The sequence below is a fragment of the Mus caroli genome, chromosome 4 (assembly GCF_900094665.2).
Source record: "Mus caroli chromosome 4, CAROLI_EIJ_v1.1, whole genome shotgun sequence".
Lineage (NCBI taxonomy): Eukaryota > Metazoa > Chordata > Mammalia > Rodentia > Muridae > Mus > Mus caroli.
The window spans coordinates 1,162,606-1,169,917 of NC_034573.1; positions in this window are offsets into that span (position 1 = coordinate 1,162,606).

A 7,312-nucleotide genomic window follows, 5' to 3' on the forward strand; every position below is an offset into this window, starting at 1 on the left:
GTAGATTCCTTGGTTCTTCTGTCAATTATGTTCTTTGAAATCAGGAGGAAAATTAAAACCATCAAATACACATGGCAAATATAAATGGTAGCACAATTTGGCAAGTATAAGAGAAAGTCTTAAAGGTAATAGTGTTTTCATTCAAAAGAGATCTTTAAGATTTATTTTTATTTTTAATTTTATGTATGAGTATATGTCTGGGTGGGGATGTGTACACATGAGTACACTTTCCCACAGAGGCCAGAAAAGAATCTTGGTCCCTCTAGAACTGGAATTACAGGCAGTTGGAAGTCATTCAATATGGTTGCTATGAATTTGGTCTTCTTTAAAGCAGCAATAAATCCTAGCAGGTGATCCATACCTTTAGCCTTAAAAAAGAGGTCTCTAATAAATAATTTAATGATGTATCACAAAGTCTATGAGGAAAAAAAGGAATTTAAATTAAAAAGTAGTAGACAGAAATAAGTAAACAAGATCAGGGAAGAAATTGGTAGTGCAAGAAGATCAATAAACAGGCTTTATAGAACAAAGAACTGTTTCATTAGGGAGAAAATACACACCAAAGAAAATCTGTGGTCAAACACACAAACAAACAAAACAACAACAACAACAAAAGAACCAACAGAGAAATGGCTAAAATTAATGGAAAAAAAAAAAGAAGAAAACCAAGCTATTCTACCAACTTTACCAGTACTGCAGGCTGGGGGTTAGAGCTGTGCAGTTACTGCAGAGATAGAATAAATGTCCATCTATCTCCAGCCCTTAGGATACCTGTGTTAATCACCTAACACAGAAGGTTTTAACCCTCAGGATGAGCAAGAAAGGTTTTTGGCTTTTGTTTTTTTATGGCTTTTTAGAAGTTATCAGCAAGCATTCAGTATAGTTAGAGAGCTGGAATGTCTGAAGACATCAGTCTCCGAGTTTGTGTTCCACTTCAACCCCTTCCAGGCCATGGAGGTTCACGACAGAAAAATAACTTATTTTTTGATTTAAGAGGATATAAACTGATTTTCGTAGCTAAGGAAACTGCAGAGGTTGTGCAGTGAAATACGATTACTTTAGGTCTAAGCATGTTAGTTGAGAGACATTATAGTATAGTCAATAAAATATACCTGCTTTGAAATATGGATCTAACACATAGGAAAATATTATTTAAAGTGGAAGCAATACAAACTTGGGATCAAAAACAAAGAGATGACAATTGAAAATAGTCTTGAGAGAAGATAATAGATACGGTGACTAGAAGCCTGTAAATGAACCTCTAGATATAAATAGAAAGAACAGTGTGCTAGTTTGAATAGAATAGTCCCCACAGTCTCAAATATTTGGATACTTTATCCTAAGCTGACAAAACTATTTTGGAAGTATAAAGAGGTGTGGCCTTATTAGAACAAAAGTATCACTGTTGAACTCTAACCGCAACCCTGATAATTATAAGGCAAATTACATGCTTTTTGTTTATAAGTTGCCTTAGTCATGGTGTTAAACAGCACAAAGGTAACCAAGGCACATGGATAGTTGGAGAGTGCTCTAAAATGCAAGAAGGAAAAAGAAAAGTCAGTATGAGGTCAGTGAAATAAAAGGTGGAAAGATAATCACAAGTATTCTGGCTAGTTTATGGCACTTTGACACAACTGAGAGGAAGAAACCACAATGGAAAATGGAAAAATGTAACCTCCCCTCCCTAGTCTGAAACCTGTTTGCTGAAAAGTGTTAGAGAGCATCATGGGGTGGAGCTTTGACGCCTTATCTTCCTGCCACTCTCACTGCCTGCCTCCTAGCTGTTCCGGAGCCATCACGTGTTCACCTGCAACCTTACTCCAAGATGATTTGGCGGGAATCGGGCCCTTTTCCCTCCTTCATAACTGGGTGCACGAATTAGTAAAATGGAGCTTTGATCAGAATTTTGTCTTAGCTACATCTTTTTCTCGTCCGCCTAGCTCCCTCTTCTCTTCCAGGTTCCAGGATGCCTTCCCAGAACAGAACCCAGAAATGTGAGTAGCTGGTCGGCCACAACAGAAAAATGCCTCCAGAAGACTGGACTATAGAAAAGTCTGTAGAGCATTTTCTAAAATAGTCATTGACAGGGAGAGGGAAGCCCATTGTGGGTGGTACAATTCCTGGGTTGTGGTCCTGGGCTATATAAGAAATCAGGCTGAGAAAGTGATAGAAAGCAACCCAGCAAGCAGCAGTCCTCCATTGCCTCTGTGTCAGTTCTTGCCTCCAGCTTTCTGCTCCATCTGTCTTCTTATCTTCACTGGATTGAGGATATATAAGTCAAATAATTATCATTGCAATAGTAGCCATAACTAAACAAAGCAGAAAGGAGTTAGACACAGTGAAACTGAAGCAAGGCAAGCACTCAGTCTGGGCAGTTTAAAAGTTACTGTTTGCTACCTATCCAAAAACTATTTCTAAATCAGGCTTTTGGACTCCTGTTTTACAGTGTTTAAAAATATAAGCTTTTAGCTTATAATATCAGAACTTAGGAAGTTCAGACAGGAGAATCGTAAGTTTGAGGCTAGCCTGAATTATGACACCTTGCCTCAAAAAACTAAAATGTAAGACAAAAACTATGGAACTGTAAACTGGTATAGCTACTGTGACAGAAAGTATGGCTGCTCCTTGGGAATCTGAGATTCAATCTACCTCAAGACCCAGCTATAACATAACTCTTTGGCATATACCTGTAGTATTCTTCATTCTACTCCACAGATAACTTGTTCATCCACATTGAAATTGTAAATAACCTAGAAGTCTATCAACTGATGAATGGTTAATAAAAATAATACATCTACACAAAGAAATATTATTTAGTTGTCAAGAAAAAGGAAATCATGAAGTTTGAAGGTAAATGAGGGGAGATAGGAAAATAATTCGAAGTGAGGTAAACCAGACCTACAAAAGATAAATACAGCCTGTTTTTTCTTACAAATAGATGTTAGCTTTTAAGCTCTTGTTATGTGTGTTACAATCTGAATAACTACAGAGGTTAATAATAAGAGTTTAGGTGCCTCGTAAGACACTAGGGAGAGGAGAGGATCTCCAAAGGCAAGAGAGTCAGAATATGATGCCTGCCTCTGACACCTACTGGCAAAGGCAAGCAAGTGTACACAAAAGCTGCTAGTGTGGTCCCTCCCTAGCTTAAAGCTCAACTTGTCTGTATTGTCAACCTGGTGTTTGCAAGATGCAAAAGTGAGCAGGTATGCAAGTTTGTTGCATGGCAGGGCCGAACTCCTAAGAGTGTGGCCTTTGTGCCCATTGCATGCAGCTGTGCAGGTAAAGCCTGAAGCCTGGGCTGTGGTGACTACCATGGAAATGCCACAATTGTGAGACATCTACCAAGGAGAACTGAGAGAGAAATGTATGCTGCAACTGGCAAAACTGGAGTTGTGGAGCCACCTAAGCCCTTTGAAAGGAAAGCTCCCGACACCAGATAGGGAGTTATAGGATTTGGTGTTTCCCTGGTGAGGTCTTGCTTTGGTCTGATCCTTCCTTACTGTTCTCCATTTCTCCATTTTGGAATGGTAATAGATATTTTGTGCCATTGTACATTTTCAGTAACTAATTTGCTTTGTAATGGGGTCATGGTTAAGGGACAGAATGAAAAGAAATGAAATTAAAAGAGGACATGACTACTCTAAAGTATGAAGATTTTTCTTTTGTAGATATAAAGGAGAAAGCAGTCAGGGAAGAGAGACCAGACTGATCATGGTCAGCTGACTAAAATGGACCATGAGAGGAAAGATGGGGAGAGCAAGAGAGAAGCCACTGACCCAAGAGAGGTAGCCTGGCCAGGAGATTGGTGTAGGCAAATGGCTGAATCATATAGGGATCAGGCTGAGGGAAGGGAATCAGAAGTCCAGCTCCTGGGAGGGAGAGGTTTAGGGTAGGGGCAGAGTGAGAAGTGCTAGGAAGAGCTGTTGGTACTGAATGATGCCTGGAGAGCTTGCCAGAGTCGGATCTGATGTTAATAAGGCAGTTCAGGCTTTCTGTCCAGGGTTTGTGAGACCTAAGAGAGACTGTCTTAAGTCTCAGAAATGACTTTCAACTTTAAATTGTTGAGACTGTTAAAGACTATGGGAACTTTAAAAATTGGACTAGATACTTGTTGCTCCAAGAGGTCCTGTGATAGATTGAATAGGAATAGCTCCAATAGACTCATGTGTTTGACTGCTTGGCCATAGGGAGTGGCACTAACTATTAGGAGGTTTGGCCTTGTCAGAGAAAGTGTGTCACTGTGAAGGCAGGCTTTGATGTCTTAAATGTTCAAGCTATGCTCAGTGTGGCTCACAATCTTCTGCTGCCTGCATATGAAGATGAAGAAAACACTCAGCTCCTTCTCCAGCACCATGTTTGTCTTCATACTGCTGTCTCCTGCCATGATTGTACATAATGGACTAAATCTCTGAAACTGTAAACCAGCCTCCCCCCCCCCGAATGTTTTCCTTTATAAAACACATTGTCTCTTCACAGTAATAAAAATCCTAAGACAGATAGATATGATAATGTGAGGGCCAGGGATTATTAGAGCTATGAGGTGCAGCCTTAAAATGGAAGAAGTTTTATCACTGGGCGGGGGTGAATGAGGGTGGGTGAGTAGGGTAGGCTCTGAAGGTTATAGTTCTTACTTCTTTCTTGTTCTTTGTTTTTTGCAAGCAGAAGAAAATGTTATCAGCTGGCTTCCTGCTCTTCCTGCTCTTCCTGCTGTGTGCTTGCCACCATCACTGACTCTCCATCTGGAACTTTCTTCCTCTAGTTGCTTTTGTTCATGGAATTTTAGCACAGCAACAACAAAGTGATGCAATTACTTTCCTTAAGTAATGGCCTAAGTTCCACTGTGGTCTCTTTTGTCCCTTTGATGGCCTCACCTTCCTTCCAGGTGTGAGGCTTAAAGTTATGTTCTAAGTTTAAATTACTATATTTAACATATCTATAAAACAAAAAAATGCCTCTAACCTGAAAGCCCTAACTTTCCCAAGGACAGATAACCCAGTAAGCCCTACTTGCCTAAAGACAGATAACTTCCTGGAATGTTGGGGGCAGTTCATTGACAATAACAAACCATGTTTTTCAACTTGTATAAACAAGGTTGGTTGCCTCAACTGCCCGAGATCTGCTTGAGCACAAATAGGCAGGAGGTAAATAGGCAAGAATATGTCAGGATGTGTGCTTGTCCTTGACTGGACGCAGGCAGGAGATATGTAGGTAGCATTGGTTTTTTTTGCCTTTCTCTCGGAATTCTAGGTATGCACCTGTCCATCATTCAGACAAGTATTTAATAAAGCTTTCCTCAAGCCTGGCTCAAAAATTGTGGTAGTGAACTTATTCTTACCTGGTGGGATCAAGATCAATACATTTGCTTTCACATAATCCACAACACAAACTGTCCCAAAGCCAAAAAGTCAACTTCCCTTACATGTTGATTGTGACAGAGGGCCAGAGCAAATGATATTGATTTGTTGACTGCCAAGAAACAGAATTTTTTCATGCCATGATGTCTCAGTGAGGTACAGCCACAAAGGTGAGTTGTGACAACCTAAGAGACTAAAATGAACTACTCAGAAAGCTCATTGGCAATAGACTTCAAATGGATGCCAAATATGTAAATTAGGCCATTCCAGCAATGGTTCACTGCTCTTTCTTGTCCCTAAGCCACTTCCGGGGCTGGGGATTGAACCTAGCACCTCAAAGTGCATGCCAGGTAAACACTACCACCACACTATGTATCTCCAACATTCTTGTCACTTCTTTAAAAACATCTGATGCACCGTCTTATCAAATTGCCCAGCTGGCCTTGAATTTGTGCTTTTTGCCCTACATCTTTTGAGCAGGTGAAATTATAGGCCTAGATCACTGGACCAGGCTGATAGCTCCATCATAACATCACTTGCTCTACTTGGAGACATTTGTCCCTCAAGTGTTCATGTAATAGAGACTTGGGTTTCAATATGGTTATGTGCCATGTGACACAGGCAAGATGTAGGCCCTATCAAATCCTGAGGATTAAGAAAGTTCTCCTATAACCTTGTCAGTGCTCTAAAGAATGAGTTATAAAAACCTTCCTATTTTGTGATATAACCTCTTGGCCCTGACACACTCCTACCATATCATCCAGTATAAAGCCTTCACCTCAGCAAAGCCATCAGTGTTGTGTCCTTGGACCTCCAGAAAGCTAAACTAAATCAAGTTCCAAATTCAAACATTTCATTACAGGAATAAAAAGAAAATGCAATATAGTTATACAAATTTTTTTGTTGCTTGGTTAGTTGGTTGTTTTTGGTATGTATCTGTAGGGAGCCAGACTAATTCCAGACTTTCTCAGATACTCAGATGGACTTTGGCTGTGTCCTTGTGTAAGAAAAGACTGAGCAAGCCCAGTTTAATCTTGGAACTAGTGCTTTCAAAGAGTCAGTTTGCATTTTTGGGGACTCAACTCTTGCCCCTTGGCTGTGGTTATCAGTGCCAAGGCAGGTATGCCTGAGCTAGCCTGTGCTCTTTGCCAACACTGTCTGACTTAGCTCTTTACTGATCTCCTCCTGCCAATGGGACATATGCTTGTATGTGTGGGAATCCATATGTGCCGTTGCAGAGTGGTGCAGGCTTCTGCTGGCCACCACGCATAAGTTTGAGCAAACGACCAATGCTTACTTATGCAGTAAAGATTTTCACCAAAACACTGCCTGGCCTGGGCATGATAATGAGGCTCTGCAAAGTACTNAGAGAATAACCAATCAGATGTGAGACATGCAAATGAGGTATGCTAATGAGGTTCTGTGAGATACTGAGAGAAAGTAGCCAATCAGATGAGGAACATGCAAATGAGGTATAGTGCATAACCAATCCGGGTGTGAGACACTCCTCTCCTAGGCCTATATAAGCAGCACCAGTTCTGGGCTCGGGGTCTCTTCACCTCTACAATCAAGCTCTCCCAATAAATGTGTGCAGAAGGATCCTGTTGCAGCGTCGTTCTTGCTGGTCTAGTCGGATGCGGGATGCGCGCAAGAAGTGGTGCCGAAAACCCGGGATGAGACATCTTCAGGCATGATCGAAGACCCCCTGCTACAGGGAAGATTCAGAACTGCATCTCGGGGAAGGAGCTGTTAATAAAGGTTCCCGTAAAACAGACTGCTGAGAAGGATCCGGCGTGGATTCAGAACTCTTCAGCTGGGGAACGGTGGTAATGAAGTGTTCCTGCAAAACAGACTGCTGAGAAGGATTCAACTGCGTGGATTCAGAACTCTTCAGCTGAGGAACAGTGGTACCGGTAAGTATAAAGAAATTAAGGTAAGTCTCTGAGAGGTATGCTTTC